The sequence below is a fragment of the Macaca fascicularis genome, chromosome 9 (genome assembly GCF_037993035.2).
Source record: "Macaca fascicularis isolate 582-1 chromosome 9, T2T-MFA8v1.1".
NCBI lineage: Eukaryota > Metazoa > Chordata > Mammalia > Primates > Cercopithecidae > Macaca > Macaca fascicularis.
This window is the reverse complement of record NC_088383.1, coordinates 112,059,406-112,085,606: the sequence shown is the minus strand read 5'-3', so window position 1 is coordinate 112,085,606 and position 26,201 is coordinate 112,059,406. Positions and strand designations below refer to the sequence as shown.

Here is a 26,201-nt window from a genome sequence, read left to right as displayed (position 1 = left end):
GACTACTAGACAAACTGGTTATACCGACTTGGGTATATGTCAGGCATTTTCTCAAAAATGAACCTGTCACATCAAGGAAAACAACAGGCAGGGTGGACTACCAATGATAAAATTTGAGCTTTCATCAGAAAATTAAAATTTTGTCTGGGCGCGGTAGCTCACGCCTGTAATCCCAGCGCTTTGGGAGGCTGAGGTGGGTAGATCACCTGAGATCAGGAGTTTGAGACCAGCCTAGCCGACATGGTGAAACCCCGTCTCTACTGAAAATACAAAAATTAACTGGATGTGGTGGTGTGTGCCTGTAATTCCAGCTACTCAGGAGGCTGAGGTGGGAGAATCACTTGAATTTAGGAGGCGGAGGTTGCAGTGAGCCGAGATTGTGCCACTGCACTCCAGGCCTAGGCAACAGAGTGAGACTCCCACTCAAAAAAAAGAAAAAAAAAAAAAAAAAGGCTGAGTGCAGTGGCTCACACTTGTAATCCCAGCACTTTGGGAGGCAGATCACTTGACGTCAGGAGTTCAAGACCAACCTGGCCAACATGGTGAAACCCTGTCTCTACTAAAAATACAAAATAAATTAGTCAGGCATGGTGGTGCATGCCTGTAATCCCAGCTACTCAGGAGGCTGAGGCAGGAGAATGGCTTGAACTCAGGAGGTGGAGGTTGCAGTGAGCCAAGATGGTGCCATTGTACTCCACCCTGGGCAACAAGTGAGACTGTCTCAAAAAAAGAAAATTAAAAATTTGGGAAACTTGTAGCCACCACGAGCGTAATAGCTTCTCACAATTAAAGACTCTTCTGATGAGATTGCTGGTGATATTAACAAACGATTTTTTAAAATATTGAATATTGCAATCTGTCAACATTTTGAAGATCTGTATAACTCAGTGAACCAATAATTTTCAAGTGACTATGGCAATGATGTTACAAAATCATGCAAAAGTACACAATCCATTTGGAGTATAAGACAGAACAACGGATTTAAAAAAAAATTCTTATTTTGGAATAATTTTAGACTTACAGAAAAGTTGCAGAGTACAGAGAGTTCCTATAAACCCTTTACCCGGTCTCCCCCATTGTTAACATCTTACACTACCATGATATATTTGTCAAAACTAAAATTGACATTGGTACATTACTATTAAGTAAACTCCAGGCTTTATTTGGATTTCGCTGATTATTTCTATAACATCCTCGTTGTTTTGTTGTCTGGTTCAAGGCACCACACCACATTTAGTTGTCATGTCTCTTTAGTCTCCTCTGGTCTGTGACAGTTTTTTGGTCTTTGCTTTTTATGACACTGACAACATTGAAGGGTACTGTCAGGCCTCCTGCAGAATATCTTCCGATTTGAGCTTGTCTGATGTTTTACCCATGAGTAGACTGGGTTATAGGTTTTCTAGTTACATCACATCAGTGGTTATATGTCATCACTGCTGACGTTCACCTTTTTCATCATTTGGTTAAGGTTGTGTTTCCCAGGTTTCTCCATTGGAAAGTTACTCATTTTTCCCTTTCCTTAATTCTATTATTTGAAAACAAGTCGCTAAGTCTAGCCTACCCATTCAAGGATGAGAGTTAAGCTCTACTTCCTGGAATAGGGAGGTATCTACATATATTATTTGGAAGGGGGAGTACCTACATATATTATTCAATATTCTTCTGTAAAGAAGATTTCAGTCCAAACGAAGTTAATGTAAGAGTCCAAATGTCCACTAGTATGGTTTCAGATTCTACATTGCAACTAACCTTTAAGAAATTACTACCTATGGAGTTCTGATGTAATATCAAAGGAGAATACCCATCACTGTCCAAAAAAGCTGATACTCCTCCCTTTTCCAAATACGTACCTGTGTGAGGCCAGATTCTCCTGATACACTTCAACTAACACAGTATACCACACAGACTGAATGCAAAAGACTGAACCCAGCTGCCTTCCCTTTAGCTTGATTAGACATGCAAAAAGTAAAACAATGGCACTCTTCTGCCATTTGTTTTAGAAAATATTTTTATTAAAAACACTATATTAGCATGCAATGGATTACTGTCCTTTAAATTAACCAATGTTTTGAAGGTCTCCATTTTAATTCAAATATATTAATATCAAAAGATAGAAACCACATAAATAAAAGGATTCTGAATCATTTTTAAGAGTTTCAAGGGATCTGAGACTAAAAAAAGTTTAACCCATTTATGTCAGAGGTCGTAAGTTTTTGTGAAAAATCAGACCTTGGTGATGATCTTGAGCAGTAGAATATAAATAACCCCCACAAGCTTAGCATTCCAATAATGGAACACTAGGCATAAATAGATTAAAGACTGCTGCTTTTGGGGATGGATCACTTGAGACCAGGATGGCAAGGGAAGAACATGAGTTGAACAGTTCTGGATTTGAACTCCAGCAGGCCACTGATTAGCCATTACTAGCAGAAGACCATGAGCAAACATAACTTTTCTGAGTTTCAGTCTCCTTATCTCTAAAGCCAGCCTCATAATTGCTACTGCAATAGAGTTGTTGTGAAGATCAGAGATAATGCTGGTACCCAGCAAAGACACTGCCTGGAATCCACTGGGTGATCACTAAGTGGTAACGCTCGTTATTTTATTAATGTTTTTCCTAAATTCTAAGGCACCATCAACTTATTACCAGCTTAGAGGGAAAAAACCCCACTATATTATTAAATGTACACAGTGATTAGAAGATGCACCTCAGGCAGGGCACAACGGCTCACACCTGTAATCCCAGCATTTTGGGAAGCCAAGGCAGGAGGATCGCTTGAGGCCAGGAGTTTGGGACCAGCCTGGGCAACATAGTAAGAACTCATCTCTATAAAAAAAATAAAAGTAAAAAAGACACATTTCAATCTCAAAGATCTTTTAAAATAGTAAGAGCATCTCTCAAACAACAATATTGGTTTTCCCAATCCAAAGCATGCGAAGTATCTAAAACATATCCATAAATGAAGCCAAAATAGGCATAATCTGGAAACTTCATAATCAGCTAATTTTTGTATAACTTCTGTTTAATGACAGAGTGTTTTCTTGGTGGTGGGGGTGCAAGAGCTTTAAATAAAGTTTAGTTAACACTTTAAGTTGGGTAAGTTTGCCCAGATACAACCAGCCACATTAAAAATATTCTGAGGGTGGCCGGGCGCGGTGGCTCAAGCCTGTAATCCCAGCACTTTGGGAGGCCGAGACGGGCGGATCACGAGGTCAGGAGATCGAGACCATCCTGGTTAATACGGTGAAACCCCGTCTCTACTAAAAAGTACAAAAAACTAGCCGGGCGAGGTGGCGGGCGCCTGTAGTCCCAGCTACTTGGGAGGCTGAGGCAGGAGAATGGCATGAACCCGGGAGGCGGAGCTTGCAGTGAGCTGAGATCTGGCCACTGCACTCCAGCCTGGGCCACAGAGCGAGACTCCGTCTCAAAAAAAAAAAAAAAAAAAAAAAAATATATATATATATATATATTCTGAGGGCTGCATCTGATCAAGTTCCCAGCACTTACGCAGACGCTGGCTCTGGTCCTGCGGATCTGTTGGCCCTTTCTTAACTTGGCAGTCTAAGTCAGCTTCTGCTCTGCCTCAGACCCCCTTCTAGGCAGCCGTGTCTACAAGCCTAGAAGTTTAGATTGTTAGACAATTAGGCGTCCTAAAATTTTCATCCCTAGCATGCTCACGCTCAAAGAATGAAAATATTTTGAGCAGAGGAGACAAGGAGGGAAACTTATCAGCAATGGATATAAACACTGCATCAGGTCAAGTCAATTCTCATCTCGTCCAGTTGGTCCAGTAGGTTTCTCACATCTGCTTTCCCAAGGACCCAACATAAGCAGTTAAAAATTCTTGGTGAATGCTGTCTGTCGAAAGTTAAATTCTTTTGCTATTCCCAGCTTGTGATCATTTAAAAGGAATTTTCCAAAGCAAGGTCTAATATTAGACTCAAAATGAAGTTTCCATTCCACTGAGGCGCTATTCTCACCAAAGTAACTACCGTATAATCAGATTGTCTTGGAGCAACTCGTTTAAATGCAGATGGACATACTTGAAATACCAGCTCAATAGCACTGACAGATTTGGCTGGAAAGGGCCTTACTCTAGGAGAAATTATTTCTGTGAATTAGGCTTCTTAGACTGAAAATTAAGTTTTCCTCCAAGTTCACTTGTTTTAAAGCTGAAACTTCTGCATCTGCCCCAGGGCCACATTCTTTTAGCTTTGGAATTCCTGGTGAGAAGTCCTGTTTTCTGAAACTTCTTCCCTGTGCACAGTACAAAGGAAAAACAATGACACCTCTCTCCTTCACTCAGGCTTTTGGAGAACAGTGATTCCATGCACCTTTCCACTTAACCATTCACTGCAGGGACTTTAGTCCTTGTCAAGGGATCAATCAAAAGGAAAATGTAAACAACTTTTTTTTTTTTTTTTTTTTTTTTTTGGAGACAGGGTCTTATTCCCTGGCTGGAGTGCAGTGGTGTGATTGTAGCTCACTGCAGCCTTGAACTCCTGGGCTCAAGTGATCCTCCCACCTCAGCCTCCTGAGTAGCTAGGGCTATAGGCACGTACCACCATGCCCAACTAATTTTTAAATTTTTTGTTGAGACAGGGTCTCGCTATATTGCTCAGGCTGGTCTGGAACTCCTGGCCTCAAGTGATCCACATGGGCCTCCCAAATAAACAACTTTTCAATACAAAAATTTCAAAACTGAGCTCAAATAGGACCTTTCTTAACCTGAGTATTGGAAAAATTAAGTCAGGACTGAAAACAGAAAAGCAACTCTGGGAAAACGAATAGAAGAATAAACCCAAAACTTAAAAAGATGATAAACTGATGGATTCTTAACTTCCAACAAGAAGAATGAAAATATAGCAGCCAGCAAAATATTTAATCACAGATATTAAACATTAAAACTTTTAAATATGCATAGACTAAATAAACTTCATAAACTGCATATAGATCAAATAAAGCATAAATTGTTGTCACAATCAGGGCTTGGAGAGGGCCCTTTCTTGCAAGCTGTAAGAGATCTTGCTGTACACCAGGCAGTTTGAACTGTCCTGGTATTTAAATTCCTACCCCTTCTCCTCTTTTTCTGGTCCTAAGGGAATCTAAACAGGCCTGTTTTCAGAGTGCAGGGCTTTATAAATACATCTCTCCTCAAATTCAGAATCATAAGCAAGCTATTATGAAATAACAGCCTAGACTGTCCATCTTTCTATAACCACTAGTGCTCAGGGCAGGGCACTAGCACAGGTGAAATTACAAAAACCATGTCTGCAATGGGAGATGGACTAAGCAACTAAAATAATCTACACCAGGTAGAACTGGGATCAGGTTTCTACCTCTGCCTGCTTCCACTGCTCCACAAATTAAAGTTTATTATTTGCATATTCTCTCTGAATTGGTAAACCAGCCCAGAATGGTAGTGGATTACCACATTTCCATCTTTTAACCTTACCACACTTCTGGGCTCAAATTTTGAATGACAGATACAGTTTGTATTTTGGTGGTAATAACTGTTTCTATTATGATTAATCCAACAAGGGCACCTGTAACGGCCAGAAGAAAATATGGACTTGTTTGCTATCAGACGATGTTGATGCCAATGAAGTGAAATGGGACTAGGTAGACTAATTAAGGAAAAAAGTCAACGGAATGGATGTAGCAGAAGAGAATTAGGAACAACGTGATATAGCTATGCTAATAAAAAGTGACACATAGTAGTCAAGACCACCCAATAATGCAAGCACAAGGCAAACTGAGCCTGTGGGGTCCTAAAATGCCACTCAAACAGCAGGAAGAAAACAGAGACCCCACCATGAGAAACTCAAGCCAAACATCTTACATTCGCCATGACATCCGCGTTGCACAACTCCAGGGGGCACTGTTAGCACAGAATGCAATGCTTCATGTTTCCCTGAAGTTGTGAGATGCTGTGGCCTCCTTACTAACCAAGGAGAGGGCAAATGAAGCAGCTGATAGGCTTTTTAAAATTTCTGATCTACTAACATAAAATTTTAATAATTCAATGAATAGGAATCAATAAAATTTCAAAGAGGGAGTTCTACAGAACTAGTGATAAAAGAAGCAAAAGCTCTGCAAGTCCAAATTTAGGTCCCATGTCACTAACGAAAAATGACATGATATTTTTAATGGCTATACTTAAGATCTCCAGAGGAAGCCAATTTGCATATTGGCAGTCAAAGAAGTCAATACACTTTAAACATAATCACAATTGGATTTAGTCAGATTTACAAGTAAACAAACTGATCAAGTGAGAGAATGTATATGAACATAATATATAAGCCATAAAATCCAGGCTATGAATGAATTCTGAACAATGAACTATAGTCGCACAAATTCATTTGTTTGTTCCATAAATATCTGCTGAACACCTACTATGAGCCAGGCCCATACCACAAGGACCAAAACACAGCACTGGCTCTCAAGAGGCATTCGAGCATGGCAGACGGACACTAGGGAAGCAGACTCTGGGAAAACTAATAGAAGAATAAACCTTGAAGTGAAAAGGCATGTCGGGTCGTGTTAAGGTGCTGTGGAGAACAACAGTACGGGTGGGATGACATTTAATACAGGATGGCCCCCCCTGCCCCACACCCCCCCTGCCCCACGCCCCCCCGACTCGCCCCGAGCAAAGCAGCAGCACAGGAAGTCAACCCTGGGCTGAATGTTTTCAGGTAGAACAGTCGGGAGGCCTTGAAGAGGGAGGGGCTTGGTGCGCTGTGGTGGGTGGGGAGCCAGGAGGCCACTGTGGCTGGAAGCGAGTGGGCAGAGGGCGAGAGGAAAGGTGAGCTGTATGGGGTGGGATGCAGGCCATGTAACCATCGGAAAGGCTTTCGCTCTCACTCCGTGGTCACTGGAAGGCTCTGGCAGAAGAGTGACATGATCTGCATTGTTTTAAGAGTCCCTCTGGCTGCATGGTTGAGAAAGGCCTGGCAGCAGGTGGGAGGAGAATGGCCCTGGGAAAGGGCTGAGGTGGGCAAACCCAATCGGGAAGTTACCAGTAAGCCAAGTCAGGGAGGATGGTAGCTTGGGCCCGGGGGGCAACAGTGCAGGTGGTGAGAAGTAACTGCATTCTAGATAGACAGTGTTTTAGAAACAGCCCGCAGGATTTGCTGATGGACTGGATAGGGGGTGGAGGAGAATGAGAGGAGTCAGGCTGACTTGCTTTTTGGCCTGAGCAATGAGAGGAACAGAGTTGCCACTCCCAGTGGAGGACAGTGCATGGCATCAGTCTAGAAGGCAGAAGTCAGCTCGATTTTGGAAGGTTAAGTTTGACATCCTAGCGGAAATGTCAAATAGTTAGATACATGAGTCCAGAATTCAAGAGAGAGAGAAACATGTAAGCTACAGATAAAAACTGAGCGAGTACAGATGGTAGCAGAGCCAGAAACCCACTGAGATCACCTAGGCCATGGATGGCGAGAAGAGCCAGTGCTGAGCATGGGGGTGCCCGAGTTTCCTGGGTCAGGAGGCTGAGATAGAACCAAAGAGAGACTTGAGAAAGAGTGGCCAGCAGGAAGGGGAGGGGAGAATAAAGGGAATGGGTGTTTTGGAAGCCACATTAAAAAACGAAAAATAAAAACTGTCCCAAAGAGCAGAAAGCAGTCATAAGTATCGAATGCAGCCAAGAAAGGTGAAGAAAGGTGAAGAAAGGTGAAGAAAGGTGAAGAAAGGTGATTTTGGCGACAGAAGATGCTGGAGATAAAGACTGTGGTGGAGGAAGGGACTGAGGGTCACAGTGTAAGTGACATGCGGAAGATCCTATAGTCTCTGGCCAGTGTGCTTTCTACGCAAGCCCTTCCTGCTTCTAACAGGGAGGCCCGAACTGGCCTGCTTCTGCCAGGTAGCCTTGACAAGAGAGAAAAGGCCTGTCATTAGGACAGTTTGGCTGTCCTCTCCAAAGTAATACCTCCTTCTTTGAGTCCCTAGATCTGAACATGACACCATTAGATTTCCAATCACCCAGGCTTTAAAACTCTGAAATCTTTGCCTTTTCTTTTTCTTCCTTTTCAATGAAGAATGAATGAGTGAACAGGTACACACACACAGCTGCATAAGATGCACAGCTCAGTGAAACTTGACATTTGTATATACCTGGAAAACTACCACCGGGAAGAGCTGGTGGCAGTCAGGGTGTTGACAACAGCTACAGGGGTGGGTGAGATGGGAGATGGGGCTGGAGACAGGAGCGGGGAATAGGTGATGCAGTGATAAGAGGAGGGGCTAAGTGGGTTCAGCAGACTTCAGGCTCCAAGGGGAACACCCTCCATGTGGCCCCTTCAGTAGGGCTCCCTTTCCTGCCCCTTCCCTTTGTTGACAGCAGGTCCCTTTAGGATAGACAGATCACACGCTGATCCAGCAACAGGGCATGTCATGATAACTGAGTGGCAGCACAACTTCAGAATAAGAGAAGCAATTCTCCTCCCGTATTTAGCTATATCTGGAATCTTAGTTCAGGTCTGGGTCTTGTATTTTACAAGAGGCAAACTGAGGGGAAATGCTGTACCATATACAAACTATGTCACAGGAGGAACAATTACATAAGCCAAGGATGTTTAGATGGAAGAGACATCTGGGCAGGGATGAGGTTGACAGCAGCCTTCAAATATCTAAAATCAGTCAGCTCCATGCCTCCTCACCCCATAGCTTGTTACCTGCACACCTGGAGCTCAGTGTGCCACAACGTGGTCTCCCTTATTAGACCATCAGCTCCAGATCAACTCCGGATCCACCTTCATGTTAGTCCTCAGCGCATGCCAAGTCTAGCACAATGGCCAACACTCCAGTTTCTTCTCTACTCCTCCATTCACAAAGGAAGACTTACTCACCGTAACATAACCACAGCATTCCATCATGCACACACAGTGCTCACTTCTCATCAGCTACTAAATTAGAGAGAAAATGTTCCTAGGGCAGGGCTCAAAGGCATCACCACACTACAACTGCCACTCACCCTTCTTAAGCTTCGTCCACCCAGACTTGACTTTTCACTGTCAGGTCCTCCATGGCCCTACTTACCCCTTCCTCTGCTTGAGCCCTTTTAATCCTTTTTAACTTTGCTCTTAATTCCATGCATAATATCACCCATACCAGGAAGCCTGTTCTATTCCCAAAGGCAGAACTTATCTTTTGTATTTTTGAGCTCCTATAATGTCATCTGAATTTCTCTTAAGGCATCTGTCTTTTTTGTTTTTTGAGATGGAGTCGCACTCTGTTAACCAGGCTGAAGTGCGGTGGTGCAATCTTGGCTCACTACAACCTCTACCTCCCAGGTTCAAGTGATTCTCCTGCCTCAGCCTCCCAAGTAGCTGAGATTACAGGCGTGCACCACGACGCCTGGCTAATTTTTGCATTTTTAGTAGAGATGGGGTTTCACCATGTTGACCAGGCTGGTCTTGAACTCCCGACCTCAGGTGATCCACCCTCCTTGGCCTCCCAGAGTGCTGGGATTACAGGCATGAGCCACTGCGTCTGGTCATATCTCTTTCTTATACCAAGTTTGTGATCTTTTCCCTGCTAGACTGGAAGCTCCTTGTTTCGCATCTTTCTCCCAGAACACCTAGCTTGATGCCACCCTCTACAAAGAACAGGTAGGAAGGGGGTCGGCCCTCATAGAGCCCCAGCCCCTCACTCACTGCCCTAACACACACAACCCACTGGGGCTGCCCTGCCACAGCCACACCATACCTGGGCTATGGGAGTGCCTGGGGCTCTATACCCACATTACTCTTTTTTTTTTTTTTTTGAGATGGAGTCTCACTCTGTCGCCCAGGCCGGAGTGCAGTGGCACGATCTCGGCTCACTGCAAGCTCCGCTTTCCACATTTATGCCGTTCTCCTGTCTCAGCCTCCTGAGTAGCTGGGACTACAGGCGCCCGCCACTACGCCCAGCTAGTTTTTTGTATTTTTAGTAGAGACGAGGTTTCACCATGTTAGCCAGGATGGTCTCGATCGCCTGACCTCGTGATCCGCCCGCCTCGGCCTCCCAAAGTGCTGGGATTACAGGCGTGAGCCACCGCGCCCGGCACCCACATTACTCTTAATAGTATTTTAGACAGGTCCTTTCCCTATCCATTTCCCTCTGAATTCAACACTGGCAAAACCCAAAGAAAAATAAACCCTGAATTACAAGCCACATAACAAACATGTAAAGCCATTTTCTCAGATTTTTGTAATGAATACACGGATGAATGCTGATGTGTGCCCTGCAAGTCTTCTGACTACTGTGGCGATCAACCTAGTATTAGAGGCTGGGTGCAATGGGTCACACCTGTAATCGCAGCACTTTGGGAGGCCGAGGTGAGCGGATCACCTCAGATCAGGAGTTCGAGACCACCTTGGTCAACAGGGCAAAACCCTGTCTCTACTAAAAATACAAAAATTAGCCGGGCGTGGGCGTGGTGGTGCACTCCTGTAGTCCCAGCCACTCAGGAGGCTGAGGCAGGACTGAACCTGAGAGGCAGAGGCTGCAATAAGCTGAGATCACGCCATGCACTCCAGCCGGGTTGACAGAACAAGATTCCATCTCAGAAAAAAAAAAAAAAAAAATCTAGTATTAGAACACGAGCTAAAATCAAACCTGCTGAGGAGAAGTAATACAATTTCATTTAGGAAACTATCACCTAGCTATTTCTGTACTGTTGAAAACTAAAATAAAAATAAAAACAAACTGTGTGTGTCTTTTTTCTTAAGTACTTATTTTACCTTACCATCCCCACCAGAGCTAAGTGCATTTTTTCCAATTGAATTTTCCCACCATAAAATACACCAGAAAAATGTGACACAGATCTTAAAATAGTCCTATATAAACAATACATGAGTGTATATATAGAAGCACTTGCTGTATATAGAAGCCACTGGTTTTAAATGATAACTGTTGCTATTCTGGGAGACAAAAGCCCCCTTTTACTACTTCCAAAAATTCCAAAGTCTGACCCATAAGTGGCCAGCCCAGACCTCCCTAGCAGGACAGTTCCTTCAGTCCAGCCATGAACATCCTCATTCCGGGTTAGGCCTGAACTAATGTGTCTGCCAATGAGGCTGATGGGTGGAATATAGAATCACGGTTTCCTTAAAACAATCTAACATTTCTTGGTGAGGGTAGAGGTTTATTTGATACAGGGCCCTCTCCTGGACAGGACCCTGAATTTATCTAAAATGACAGTGTTGCTGCTGCTCTTTGGCCACTTGAACAACTGACAGTAGGGAGGTAGCACTCACTGAGGTGGTCAGCCTCTAAAAGACTTTTTTTAAAACCAGGAGAAGCAAAGTAGACAAGTCCTCTCCATTAGTGGCTAAACAGTCTTGGCACAGTGCATACAGCAGCCAGGAGTGCTATTGTAAAATTGACTGGTTGAATTTCACTTCTCCGTAAAAGTCTCCATGCAGTAAGACCAGAAATATTATACACTGAGAAAAACTAATCCAGGTGGTTCTCAGATTTTATAGTTTTATCAATAGAGATTGGGGAAAGGTATGGTTAGCCTCAAGGACATCAACATTTACATGTTAGGAAAGTTCCTGAAATACACAAGACTGTAGGCCAGGCACGGTGACTCAACACCTATAATCCCTGCACTTTGGGAGGCCAAGGTGGGCAAATGGCTTCAGGTCAGGAGTTCGAGACCAGCCTGGCCAATATGGTGAAATCCCGTCTCTACTAAAAATACAAAAATTAGCCAGGTATGGTGGCACATGCCTGTAATCCCAGCTACTCGGGAGGCTGAGGCAGGAGAAGCTTGAACCCAGGCAGTGGAGGTTGCAGTGGGCCAAGATTACACCACTGCACTCCAGCCTGGGTGACAGAACTAAGATCTGTTTTAAAAAAACAACAACAAAAACTGTAGATATCTGCCTGACACACTACAGGCATGCAGATATTTACTGAATGAGTGAATCTACAAATCGCATTTATTTAAAACTTTTGAACATACTTTCAACGTATACAACTTTCTGAGCTAAAAGGATATTTTATATTTGTCCTAAAACTACCTTCTCCATATTTCTAGAGGTTTCCTTTGGACTTATACTTTATGGCTATGTCTGGCATTTTTTGAGGCTATGCTATCTATCTTCTCTCAGTCATCATTACAGAGAGAAGACTCCATCTTCTTACACTATGCCCAATATTTCATCTAATTATTTGACCCTGATTTTTACAAAACCCTTTTATATTAAACACTATACTTAACTGTCACCATCAATTTTCCCATCGTATGCTTTCTTGTACTCAAATACATATTGAGTAGCCAGACATGGTGGTCATGGTGCTGTGCCACCATAGTCCCAGCTACTTGGGAGGCTGAGGCTGGAAGATTACTTGAGCCCATGAGTAAGTTTAGCCTGGGTAATGTAGTGAGGCCCCCCCTCTATAAAATTATATATAAAATAAAATATATATACTTATTATGTAATACTATATAATATATATAATTCCCAGCACAGGGCTAAATATATATAGATGTCTATTTCTTTAACATGATTAAAAAGATCAATTAGGAAATAATTGCTCCTATTATTTGAAAAATCCTTTGCTGTTACAAAATGGAACATTTTTAATTTTGAAACAATTGTATATTCACATGCAATTGTAAGAAACAGAAAGATCCTGTGGATTTTGCCCAAGATTCCATGTACTTTTATCCAGTTTCCCCCAATGGTAAACATCTTGCAAAACTGCAGCACAGAGTCACAACCAGGATATGAGCACTGACAGAGCCATGGTACAGGACACTTCTACCACCAAATGACCTTCCTATTACCCTTTTATAGCCATACCCTCAAACTAATCATTTTAATGGTTTCCTTGGTAAAATAAGACCTTAGTTTTCTATTGACAGTGGCCCTTACGCTTTAGTGTTTAAGTTTAAACAAATATTTAAAAAGCTATATTTAAAAATGGTTATCAACAGGAAAACATTTTTCAGTCAACAAAAACTTGTTTTACATGCAATGTTTGAAAACCCAAGAGTAGGCCGGGCGCGGTGGCTCAAGCCTGTAATCCCAGCACTTTGGGAGGCCGAGATGGGCGGATCACGAGGTCAGGAGATCGAGACCATCCTGGCGAACATGGTGAAACCCCGTCTCTACTAAAAAAAAAAAAAAATACAAAAAACTAGCCGGGCGAGGTGGCGGGTGCCTGTAGTCCCAGCTACTCGGGAGGCTGAGGCAGGAGAATGGCGTGAACCCGGGAGGCAGAGCTTGCAGTGAGCTGAGATCTGGCCACTGCACTCCAGCTCGGGAGAGAGAGCGAGACTCCGTCTCAAAAAAAAAAAAAAAAAGAAAACCCAAGAGTGGGGTCCAATCCTGACAAAGATTAGCCAACCATGCTTCCCTGGGTGAGGTATACAGCAGGCAGTTATATAACTAAGAGAGAAACGGTTTTTGGAGAGAGTAGCAGAGACCCCAGCCTCGATTTGATAAACATCTGTGGCAGGATGATTTTCCAGGCAACTCCTCTTTGGCGTCTCCCAATGTGTTGATGAATTTAACAGTCCCTGGTAATTCAATAAACACTAATCTAGGTGCTATTGTGAAGGGATTTTGCAGATGCAAATGAAGTCCCTAATGGGACGCCATGGGTTGACTTTAAGGGAGATCACTCTTGGTAGACCCAACTTAATTAGTTGGAAGGCCTTAAAAGCAGGGCCTTAAGGCTTTCTGAAGGAGAGAAGAAATTCCTCCCATAGAAAACAACTTCAGATGCTGCCTGTGGGATTCCAGCCTGCTTGTGATCTTCTCTTCCTAATGACCTGTCCTATCAATTTGGGCTTTCTTATACATCCTCCAGAATACATAAGCTATAGTCTTATAATAAATCCCTTGATGAAAGTGTGTGTGTGTGTGTGTGTGTTTGTATCCTATTGGTTTTGTTTCTCTGGTTGGACCCTGACTAATAGACTCAGGATCCACACCACAAAGGGATTAATAGCACAAAGCAAAAGGAAAACTAGAATTAAACTAAGTTATCATTTCCCAAAGCCAAGACAACAGATGACTGATTTGTATAGGAAGACAAACTAATGTGTGTGCGCTATGCCAGAGAATCCGATCCATGAACTTCCTGGTGACAACAGCAGACATAGCAAGTAAAGTAACCCTCTGAAAGAAAAGCTAACCTAAACTGTTTAAAAGACAAGAAGCCAAGTCATTTACTTCTATCCATCCAAGTGGACGGTCCTATCAAAGACAGCCCTCCAGCCCTCTCCCCTAAGTTAGGATTCCAGGCAATAAACAATGGATGGTCTCACATTCCCACCACCACCCACTCCTTTTCTCTTGTTCTTCAGTCTTGCTGCCAGATACTTTAGCCAGAAACCCAAAGTGAGGCAATTAATAGAAAATTCCAGTCATTATGTGACTTACTTAATGGCCCATCCAAATAACTTGTGAGAAAATCTCACGAACCAACAGAACAGAGACTGAAGAGTTTTTTCCATTATTTCTCTCTCTCAGAGTATTTAAAGACTCGGATTTTCCCATCTTTTGGGGAAATATTTTCTTATAAATAGTGAGGCATGCTGGGCATCTCCACTTCATCTTTTTTGGTGGTCTGTAACACTCACTGTACACTCATTGGAATGTTTTCCTAGTAAATGATGGGCAATGGAAAACATGGCTAAGACAAAAGATGGCTTTCAGGCTGAGATGATGGGAACCTTCTCATGTTCCCCAAGAGACAGGTAGTTCTTCTATAGAACTAAGGGATTTATTTTAGAACCAATGAGACTATTTCTGTCTTTCCTTCAGGCCTTTATAAGAATGATAAATGAGGACTGACTAGACTACTTAGTAGTCCATTTAGTAGTAGTCCAATATATCCAATAATAGGAGGAGTTATTTTTTATTTTTTGAGACAGGGTCTCACTATGTTGCCCAGACTGGTCTCGAATTCCTGGACTCAAGTGATCCTTCCACCTCAGCCTCCCAAAGTGCTAGGATTATAGACATGAGCCACCATGCCCAGTTAATAGTAGGAGATTTTTAAAAGAGATCTACACTTCTCCTGCTAAGCCCAAATGTTAGGGCTTTGGTTTTATGATTTACTCTTCTGTTCCATTATTAGGTTTTAGCTTTTAGACCAATAATTACTTACAAACTTTGTTTTGTAGTCCAAACTTACTGATTTCAACTAAACTAATTTCTTGGCTGATTTCTACAACACAAGTAGACAAGATCAATAATTATACAAAAGTCATACATAAAAATGTGGTCCTGTTGTCACAGTCACTGAACAAAAATTATCTAAGCCCAGACAATGTGCTAACATTGCAGATCAAACTACACTGTACATTTGCTACAGTCACAGGCATTTTTAGGAAAGGAATGAGGTCACAGTTTTTAAACCTGCTTGAAGGGGAGAGTAATTTTTTTGTTCTGTTTTGTTTTGTTTTTTAAAAGAAGAAAGACCTTAACCCCTTTTCTCACTCAAGTCTCCTCTTTTTAGGAAGTCCTTCCTGATGACCTCAATTTGGAATGAGGTAGAATTGCTATTATATCTTATTATACAGTTAACAGTAAACATATATTACATAGTTAATAATTATGTGATACAAAGGAAAAGAACTATCAAAATTATCCCCCCCCAAAAAAATCTCTGGATATTAGAATTAGAAGGAAAATGAATCATCTAGATAAATTCTTATACAACGTATTAATTATCTTCTGCAAATTTTATGCATATGATAAACTTCAAGAAAAATGAAAGCGTGAAAATATTTCAAGGTCTTCCTCATTGTCCTAAAATCCTAGCATTTTACTCTTTTGTTTCCTGTCCCCAGAAACTTCAAGCACTTCATCTTCATTATAGAGAAAAAAGATGCAAACAACTTTTAAAACCCAATGTTCTCTATTACAGATTCCTTCACAATGTCTACTCACTATTCCCATGATGTACTTTCCCCCAATAGCTCTTAAAAATGCGTAGAAGGACCGGGCGTCGTGGGGCACTCCTGTAACCCCAGCACTTTGGGAGGCCGAGGTGGGCGGATCACAAGGTCAGGAGTTCGAGACCAGCCTGGCCAACATGGTGAAACCCCATCTCTATTAAAAATGCAAAAATTAGCCAGGCGTGGTGGTGCACGCCTGTAATCCTAGCTACTCAGGAGGCTGACAGGAGAATCACTTGAACCTGGGAGGCGGAGGTTGCAGTGAGCTGAGATCATGCCATTGCACTCCAGCCTGGGTGACAAAGCGAGACTCCATCCCAAAAACATAAAAATAAAATAAAATAAATTTTAAAAAAATGTGTAGAAGACAAAAATTAGTTTTTCTATTTTTCTTTTCTTTTTTTTTTTTTTTGGACAGGGTCTTTGTCACTCAGGCTAGAGTGCAATGGCATGATTATGGCTTACTACAACCTCCACCTCCCAGGTTCAAGTGATTCTCCTGCCTCAGTCTCACAAGTAGCTGGGATTACAGGCATGTGTAGCCACATACGGCTAATTTTTGTATCTTTTGTAGTGACGGGGTTTCACCATGTTGCCCAGGTTGGTCTCAAACTCTTGAGCTCAAGCAATCCATCCACCTCAGCCTCCCAAAGTGTTGGGATTACAGATGTGAGCCACCACACTCAGCTAAGTTTTTATATTTCTATAAGAAAAAAGTCACCACCTAAACATCCACAATAGTCTCGTTAAGTAAACTCTACAACATCCACACTAGAATGCTACGCAGCTAACGTGGATGTAGCAGGATTCTATCAGCAGTAGAATACTAATGTAGCTATTTTAAAAAAAAAGTTAGAGCTACATCGATTGTTATGAAAAGTTACTCTAAAAAAAAAAAAAAGCCCTGTAGAATATTATAGTATGTTCCCATTTGTATTCATTATAATTAATTGCATTAATCATAATTATATATAGAAAACTAGAAACAAAAGTTAACAGTGGCATTCTGGATGAAATTTGTAGTACTGTTACAAATTTGCATTCTACAGGGTAATTCTTTTTTTCTTTTTGAGATGGAGTCTCCCTCTGTCCCCCAGGTTGGAGTGTGGTGGCGTGATCTCGGCTCACTGCAACCGCCATCTCCCAGGTTCAAGTGATTCTCCTGCCTCCTGAGTAGCTGGGATTACAGATGTGCACCACCACGCCTGGCTATTTTTTGTCTTTTTCAGTGGAGATGGAGTTTCACCATGTTGGTCAGGCTGGTCTCGAACTCCTGACCTCAGGTGATCCACCCACCTCGGCCTCCCAAAGTGCTGGGACTACAGGCATGAGTCACCGTACCCCACCCCTAATGTGTATATTTCTAACAAGAGAAAATGTTTATTTCAACCAGGAATCAAGGAGAACAACAGGGTCCCCTGTCAGTATTGGACACCTCTAAAGAACCACTTCCAACCCTCTAGGCACCAGTGCTCACTCCCTCCACTGCCGCAGTGACTAGTTCACGCAGGCTTGCAGTGGCTTCATGCTCGTGCATCAGTGCAAGCAGATGCTGTCTCATTGCTAATGCTCAATATTTCACTTCCTGCCCCAGGTTGGAATGCGGTGGCATGATCTCGGCTCGCTGCAACCTCCATGTCCCAGGTTCAAGCGATTCTCCTGCCTCAGCCTCCTGAGTAGCTGGGATTACAGATGTGCACCACAATGCCTGGCTATTTGAAACTTATTCTGCAGTTATGCATATGCAAACAAGAGGGAGAAATCAATGGGATAAATCCCCCCACCTCCCCCTCATTTTGTACTTAAGCGGACAGTTCTGAGAGCATTCCATTTCATAGGTTCCTAAAAAGGTCCTAGTGGGATTGAATACCGGATGCCAAGGCACTATCAGATCCTTAAATTTTCTTTCCCTCCTTCTCATTTCACTTTCCTTGTCCTGAGCTCTTGCTTCCTGGGACTGCACCCCCTATAAACTTCCTCTCATTCAAGTCTTTCTACCAGGCTGATGTTCAGGCTAAGATGTCGGATGAATGGAAAGTTTTTCCACCAGCCACTTTTTGGTTTCACACATTTCATGCTCTTCTACTTGCAAATTCCAGTGCCAGACGTGTTAGAACACACTCCTATCTCAATACAGTGCTGGTCTTGTACCTCTGAGTGACATCCACATTGTTGAATATCATTTATGCAGTGGGATGGCCACCAATAACTATACATCAAAGTGACTGCAACCACATAGACATATCCCAGTAAACCCAAACAAAGTGTATATCCACAGCTTAACTTTCCCACAGCTGAATCTCAAAAATGCTTGGGACCACTCCAACAGTGCCACACACAAGAGTAAGAGAGGGTAACTCAATGTGGAAAGAGTCATTTTGGCCCACTGTAAACTTTCCGATTTTTCAAAATTTACAAATACACGTAAACCTGTAAAACACTTGCTAGGGGTCTTCCCAGGGCCTTGGAAGCAGCCCACACATGTGAGCACTTAAGCTTTACCTTCATTAGCTTCGCGGTGATATGCTTTTCACGATGTACTAATCGAGTAACAATAAAGGGAGCATAAAGCACAGACTGAAAACTCTAAAATCTACATACTCCACCATCCCAGTCTCATCTAAACCTCAGGTATAAAAATATTCCATCTGCCCATCTGGTCCTCCTCCTCCTCTTGTCCAATAAGCATCTTAAGTTCAGTATGTCCAAAACTAAACCTATCATCTTCACAAAACCTGTTTCCCCACTTCTAATCTTCATACTAATGACATCTGTAAAGGTCAAATGTGAAACTGTAAAAGTCAACTTAGATGCCTCTTTTCCCTCTAGTTTCACCTGGCTATGACACACTGGTACCCAACGTTGTGTTAGGTTTTAAATTTAAGACTGCCTCCTAAATATCTATTTCCACCCTCGCCCTGACCCCAAGAGGGAGCCTCACTCTGTTGCCCAGGCTGGAGTGCAGTGGCATTCAGCTCATTGCAGCCTCCGCCTCCAAGGCTCAAGCAATTCTTCCACCTCACAAGTGGCTGGGACTACAGGCGTGGATCACCACGCCTGGCTAATTTTTGTATTTTTAGTACAGACAGGGTTTTGTCATGTTGGCCAGGCTGGTCTTGAACTCCTGACCTCAAGTGATCCATCTGCCTCGGCCTCCCAAAGTACTGGGATTATAGGCGTGAGCCACCATGTCCAGCCAATATCGATTATTTCATAGTCTCCATCCCATCACCAATTCACCTAAATTCCAGGTCCTCATTACTTCTAATGTACCTAACCTGAATGTAATCTCCTCAAGGCCACCTCACTGATGCCACAGTAATCTTATTAAAGACCAAATCTGAACATGTTACTCGCCCGCTTAAAATTCTTCCATAACTTCTCACTGCATTTAGGAACGTTTAAGCTCTTTGGGATGCCCTTCAAAGCCTGTCATGATAGGATTCTTTTCTAGCCACATCTCCCATAGCTTTGCTCATTCCACGCCAGAGCATACATTTTCCATTTCCCCAAACTAGATATGCTATTTCACTGTCCTTTGCCATAAACACTGGCCTCCCCTTAGCTCCTTGACTCTTATTCTCCTTCAAATATTCAATTTAAGCATCGTCTCATCTTGGAAGTCTTCCTAACCTCACCTAGACCAGCTGGGTTTGGTGCCTGTCACTGTTCCCAAAAAGCTTTCACTGGCTCCATCAAGGCACTTATTACCCTGTATTTTAACTGTCTCACTCTCCTCTGAGATTTTTTTTTTTTTTTAGACAGAGTCTTGCTCTGTCTCCCAGGCTAGAGTGCAGTGGTGTGATCTGGGCTCACTGCAATCTCTGCCTCCCAGGTTTAAGGGATTCTCCTGCCTCAGCCTCCCTAGTAGCTGGGACTACAGGCACATGCTGCCATGCCTGGCTAATTTTTTTTGTATTTTTAGTAGAGAAGGGGTTTCATCGTGTTAGCCAGGATGGTCTAGATCTCCTGACCTCGTGATCCACCTGCCTCAGCCTCCCAAAGTGCTGGGATTACAGGCGTGAGCCACCGTGCCTGGCTCCTCTGAGATTTTCTTTCAGTCCTCTGTGAGATTCTTGAAGGGAAGGGTTCTCTTTCGCATCTAAAGCCTCAGAAACTAGCATAGTACGGGGTAATTTTTTTTTTTTTTTTTTTTTTTTGAGACGGAGTTTTGCTCTGTCACCCAGGCTGGAGTGCAGTGGTGCCATCTCAGCTCACTGCAACCTCAGACTCCTGGGTTCAAGCGATTCTCCTCAGCCTCCTGAGTAGCTGAGATTACAGGTGCTGGTCACCACACCCAGCTTTTTTTTTTTAAGTAAAGATGGGGTTTCGCCACGTTGGCCAGGCTGGTCTTGAACTTCTGACCTCAGGTGATTCACCCACCTCGGCCTCCTAAAGTACTCGGATTACAGGTGTGATCCACCGTGACCAGCCAATACTTTTTTTTTTTTGAGACAGAGTCTCGCTCTGTCACCCAGGCTGGAGTGCAGTGGCCGGATCTCAGCTCACTGCAAGCTCTGCCTCCCGGGTTTATGCCATTCTCCTGCCTCAGCCTCCCGAGTAGCTGGGACTACAGGCGCCCACCACCTCGCCCGGCTAGTTTTTTGTATTTTTTAGTAGAGACGGGGTTTCATCGTGTTAGCCAGGATGGTCTCGATCTCCTGACCTCGTGATCCGCCCATCTCGGCCTCCCAAAGTGCTGGGATTACAGGCTTGAGCCACCGCGCCCGGCCCCAGCCAATACTTTTAATAAAGCTTAACTAAATAGCTCAAATTAATCTTAAGAAAACAGGAGTGGGGGCTGGGCACGGTGGCTCACGCCTGTAACCCCAGCACTTTGGGAGGCCGAGGCGGGTGGATCACTTGACATCAGGAGTTTGAAACCAGCCTGGCCAACATGCTGAAACCCCATCTCTACTAAAAATACAAAAATGAGCTGGGCATGGTGGCACATGCCTGTAATGCCAGCTACTTGGGAGACTGAGACATGACAATCGATTGAACCTGGAGTGCGGAGGTTGCAGTAAGCCGATATCACATCACTGCACTACATCCTGGGTGACAGAGAGAGTTTCTGTCTCAAAAAAAAAAGAAAAGAAAAGAAAATGGGAGAGGGATGAAGATTATGGCGGAAATGGTGTTATCTCTGCAAGATCTTGTCATAAGAGGAGATTATATTTTTTTCCCTGGGACACAATGCAGTAAACAAGGCCAATCAGTGACTGCCAGTTGATTATACTTTTAGCAACCACTTCCCAGAAGAATGACCAACTGCTGCTACCTAATCTAAGGCCTTGTACATAAAAGACACCCATTTCCTAATTAATTGTACTGCTTTTATTATTTTAACTCCTATTGGCACCAAATTCTAGAAAAGTTACAATAGAGTTTGTCCTCAGATGAAGCCCACTTGAAAAACAAGTAGAAAAATCAAATCAAACCCTGTGCTCCTTCCTGTTGTGCTTGAGAACGTCTTCAAGAATTTTCATTATCTTCTTAAACACAAAACATGAATTTAACCTGAAAACCAAGAGTCTGATATGCAAATATAATGAGTTGTCAAGTAAAAAAAGACGTGTTTACTGAACGACTAGATGAATAAATGAGTGAATGAATGGCCAAATAACTCAACACTCATTTGCTTCCGTAAAGAACCTTAGAAACAGACCGTCCTTTTGAGGGACCTGCTCCTTGGTAAAAATGACAAACTGTCTTAAGTTTTCTGTGAGTACACACTACAAATGCCTTATGGAACATCACCTCAGTTCCTGATACAATGTTCAGAAGATCTAGGCTGTTCTCAGTCACTGACCCCTCACCAAAAAAGGCACAGATTTTAAGAGCTCAAATATGTGACAGGACCCTAGGCATACTATCAGTGATTAAGAACTTAAACTCTAAAATTAGACAAGTATGGGTGTGGATGCTTTGACTCTGTTACATACTACCTGTGTGACTGAGAGCAAGTCATTTACCTTCTCATGGCCTCCCACTTTGTCTGTAAATGGAGATATACCCTATGTTCGCTAAAAAAATTGAAAAATCAAATGAAAAAACAATTTAAATAGTGCCTGGCACATAGTAAGTGCTCAATAAATGATGATTATATTACTGACGAAAATCATCTCAAATGTACATGCATAATACCTTTTAATATCTGTAGAAACAGGATCTTGGGATCATTGGAATTATTCAACTATAAGTAGCTTCTTTGAAAATATAGATTGTAGGCTTCTATCAAAGAATATCATTTGTATCACCTAAGCATTCAATCCTACGTAGTCTTATTTTGCTTTAAAGTTCTTCAATATAGCAACTCTACAAATTGTTTGCTCTGTTTCTCAAGACCAAAATTTTGCAGCTGGGTGCATCAAATGGGTTATGGAGATTGTCCTCCCTCCCCTCTCACCTCTAGAAGTAGTTGCTCCCGCTTACTGGATGAGGCAGTGGGGAGGGCGGGCCATGAAGGAAGCTTGTACAGCCACTGCCTTTGTCATATTTCCTCTGTGAAGAAACAGAAGACTTCAGTTCCTGGGATTGGTTAAGCTCTAGAATAGAGAACTAAGGAACTACTTTGCATTTTCCTAAAAATCTCATCTCTCTTTGTGCAGAGCGCCATTGCAGCCAAACTGTTACACATTCTTTTTGCATCTTTGTCAGGAAACTAGAAAGATAATAAACACAGGTAGCTTGTAATACACAATAAATTGAAGGAAGTTGGCACAGAGCAGAGAAAGACTCAAAGACTGAGGGAATGAGAAGGGGAAAAGCCAATGAAAGAATAAATTATGTGCAATGGCCATACCAACCTTGACATTTTTAAAGATATTGCAAAGATTTCTGTGTTTACGATTAGAATTCACTTGAGGTCAATATGGCCAGTCATGAATTCATTCAACAAACATTTTTCTTGAGCACTCACTATATGCTAAGCACTGTACCATGCACCAGGGATTAAACCCAAATACATACAAGACTGATTTCCTTACTGTCAAGGAACTGGAAGTCAACCAAGGAAGACAGGCAAGGAAAATCACAACATGGTAGACTCTTCTCTTAACTGACCTCCATGTAACGTGCTGACTAATGAACACACTTCCATTCTCTCTGTAAAACACACTGAATGAGGCCCACAGCACACTGAATGCTTTTGGCTAACGGACTACTATCTAGTACTCTGCATTCTAAACTCCCCTAGATTAAGCAGAGTTTTTACTAAAAATTGGTTATTTCTGTTTCCAAACTTTTTTTTTTTTTTTTTTTTTTGGGAGACAAGGTCTCACTCTGTCCCTAAGGCTAGAGTGCAGTGGCATGATCACCGCTCACTGCAACCTCGACCTCCTGGGCTCAAGCAATTCTCTCACCCTCAGCCTCTTGAGTAGCTAACACTACAGGTGTGTGCAACCACGCCCAGCGAAACTTTTGTATTTTTTGTAGAGACACAGTTTCACCACTTTGCCCAGGCTGGTCTCAAACTCCTGAGCTCAAGTGATCCACCTGCCTTGGCCTCCCAAAGTGCTGGGATTATAGGCATAAGCCACCACACCCAGCCTCCAAAAATATTTATGACATTTGTACTTGATGCTGCAATTATGTAATTTAAGTATTATAAAAACTTAAGAGAATAGAAGCTGTTTCTACAGATGCTGTCTTAGTCCATTTTGTGCTGCTACATCACAATACTCGAGACTGGTTAATTTATGAAGAACAGATTTCTTACAGTTTGGAGGCTGGGAAGTGCAAGACTGAGGGGCCCACATCTGGCAACGGCCTTCATGCTGTGTCAACCCATGGCAGAAGGGCAAGAGAGCAAGAGGGGACTGAACTTGCTTCTGTAACAAGCCCATTCTCAGAAGAACTAATCTAACTCCATAATGACACCAATCCATTCATGAGGAACCCGATGACCCAGTCACCTCTTATTAGACCCTATTCTCCCAGTGTTTGCATTGGAGATTAAGTTTCACCACATGAACTTTGTAAGACACATTCAAACCATAGCAAACATTATGATGAATCCTTCAGAAAGAATCAGTAAAAGCAGGTTGTTGAACAAAAAAAATCCCTGCTATTGAATTAGGAGGGGGTAAGAGAAAACACATCTAGAAAGAGTCTGCACCTGTACTGCTTTGAAAATGCTTTGCACTGCTTGTTCCACTTGAAATGAAAACGAAGATTTGGATAATTAGAGAAGATATATTATGGATGTGATTCATGCACAACTGTATGAAACACCAATCAGTGAGCCCAACTCAAAGAAAATGCCTGGGTCCTACTTCAGAAGAATGGCAACACCATCTTCCAATGCCTGTTGAAATGTATTGATTCAGGCAAAGAACATTAACAGATGCTAAAACCATTAGGAAAAGAGGTTGATGGAGAAAATAATATTTGTGTGGTGCCAAAGTATCACTCCACAGATCACTGCTAATCCCAAAGAAGAAAGCTTATCTCTAGAACAGAGCCAACTTGGCCGGGCGTTGGGGCTCACACCTGTAATCCCAGCACTTTGGGAGGCCGAGGCGGGCGGATCATGAGGTCAGGAGATCGAGACCATCCTGACCAACATGGTGAAACCCTGTCTCTACGAAAATACAAAAATTAGCCAGGCGTGGTGGCGCATGCTTGTAATCCCAGCTACTTGGGAGGCTGAGGCAGGAGAATCGCTTGAACCAGGGAGTTGGAGGTTGCAGGGAGTGGAGATCACGCCACCGCACTCTAGTCTGGGTGGCAGGGCGAGACTCTGTCTCAAAATAAAATTTAAAAATAAATAAAATAGGACGGAGCCAACTGCAGTCACCACCTTAATCAAGTGATCAAATTTAAAGTCATTAATAGTGGATAACCAGACCATATGTACCACCTAAAGTATTGCACACCAAAATACATTTCATCCTTTATAAAGTATTCTTGACAAAGGTGTTTAATCTAGTCAGGAATCTGGATCTAGCTTCCAGTGTACAGGAAATACATGGGATAGAGAAATGAGTTAAATGATACAATGACAAAACAATCATACAAGCCCCAAATGTAGGGTACTCTACAAAACAACTAGCTTGGTTTCTTTAAAAAGCCAATATCGGCCAGGCACGGTGGCTCACACCTGTAATCCCAACAATTTGGGAGGCTGAAGTGGGTGGATCATGAGGTCAGGAGATGAAGACACCCTGACTAACAGTGAAACCCCATCTCTACTAAAAATACAAAAAACTAGCCAGGCATGGTGGCATGCACCTGTAGTCCCAGCTACTCGAGAGGCTGAGGCAGGAGAATCGCTTGAACCCGGGAGGCAGAGATTGCAGTGAGCCAAGATCGCCACTGCACTCCAGCCTGGGCAACAGAGCGAGAATCCGTCTAAAAAATAATAATAATAAATAATAAATAAATAAAAATAAATTTTGCTTGTTATTATCACAGTACCGTATTTGGTAACATCACAAAATGACTTCATTGCTTAGACTTATGAGGCATGAAATGATGTCTTGAATCTGTTTTGAAATATTTTTGCAAAGAAAAAAGATAAATGAAACCAATATAACAAAGCCATGATATTTATTGAATTGGTAATGGGTAATATTGTAGTTTATTGTCTATTTTCTCTACTTTTACATATACTTTAAACTTATTAAAATTAAGAAGTCAAGGTCATGAAAAAATGAGAGGAATTATTCTAGCTTTAACAAGACCAAAAAAACATAGTATCACAATGCGATGCCAAAATCTTGATTGCATCCTCGTTAGAAGAAAGCCAACCATATATAACATTTGCGGGACAACTGGGAAAATGTGAATATGGAGAGAGTAGTCAATGATTTTAGGGTACCCTAATTTTCTTAAGAGTGATGATGGAATTAGGATTATGTGGGAGAAGTATGCAAAAACAGTTCAGGATAAAGTGTGATGTAACTTTCTTTGAAATGGTTCAAAATTAAAAATTATCAAATCTAAAAGATATATGTACATTATACTAGTCTCAATTTTTACATTTTTGCACATTTTTATAATCAAAACTTAAGTCTGTCAAATGATTGCAAATTTGTTTGATTTCAAAATAATATTTAGGGTATATATAATTTTTAATGATTCCATCCTTTGGCTGGCTTTGTTGTTTAATGGAAATCACATGGTCTGGATGTGTGTCTCCTCCAAATCTCTTATTGAAATGTGACCCCCAATATTGGAGATGGGGCCTAGTGGGAGGTACCGGATCATGAGGGGTGGATCCCTCATGAATGGCTTAGTGCTATTCAGTTGGTGTTGGGTGAGTTCTTTTTTTTGAGGGGGTGGGGTGGG

General features: G+C 42.4%; 1 protein-coding gene across 7 annotated transcripts in view; it reads right to left on the bottom strand.

The window, feature by feature from the left end:
* CNNM2 (cyclin and CBS domain divalent metal cation transport mediator 2) overlaps window positions 1–26,201 on the bottom strand; it is a 170,927-nt gene that overhangs the window by 35,862 nt on the left and 108,864 nt on the right. For 3 of the 7 annotated variants that reach the window (XR_012418176.1, XR_012418175.1, XR_012418177.1), the window contains exon 2: window positions 22,318–22,412. The exons of the other annotated variants lie outside the window; for them this stretch is intronic. The gene's annotated coding sequence lies outside the window, so the exon portion shown is untranslated. The remainder of the gene's footprint in view (window positions 1–22,317; window positions 22,413–26,201) is intronic. 7 annotated transcript variants of the gene reach the window in all.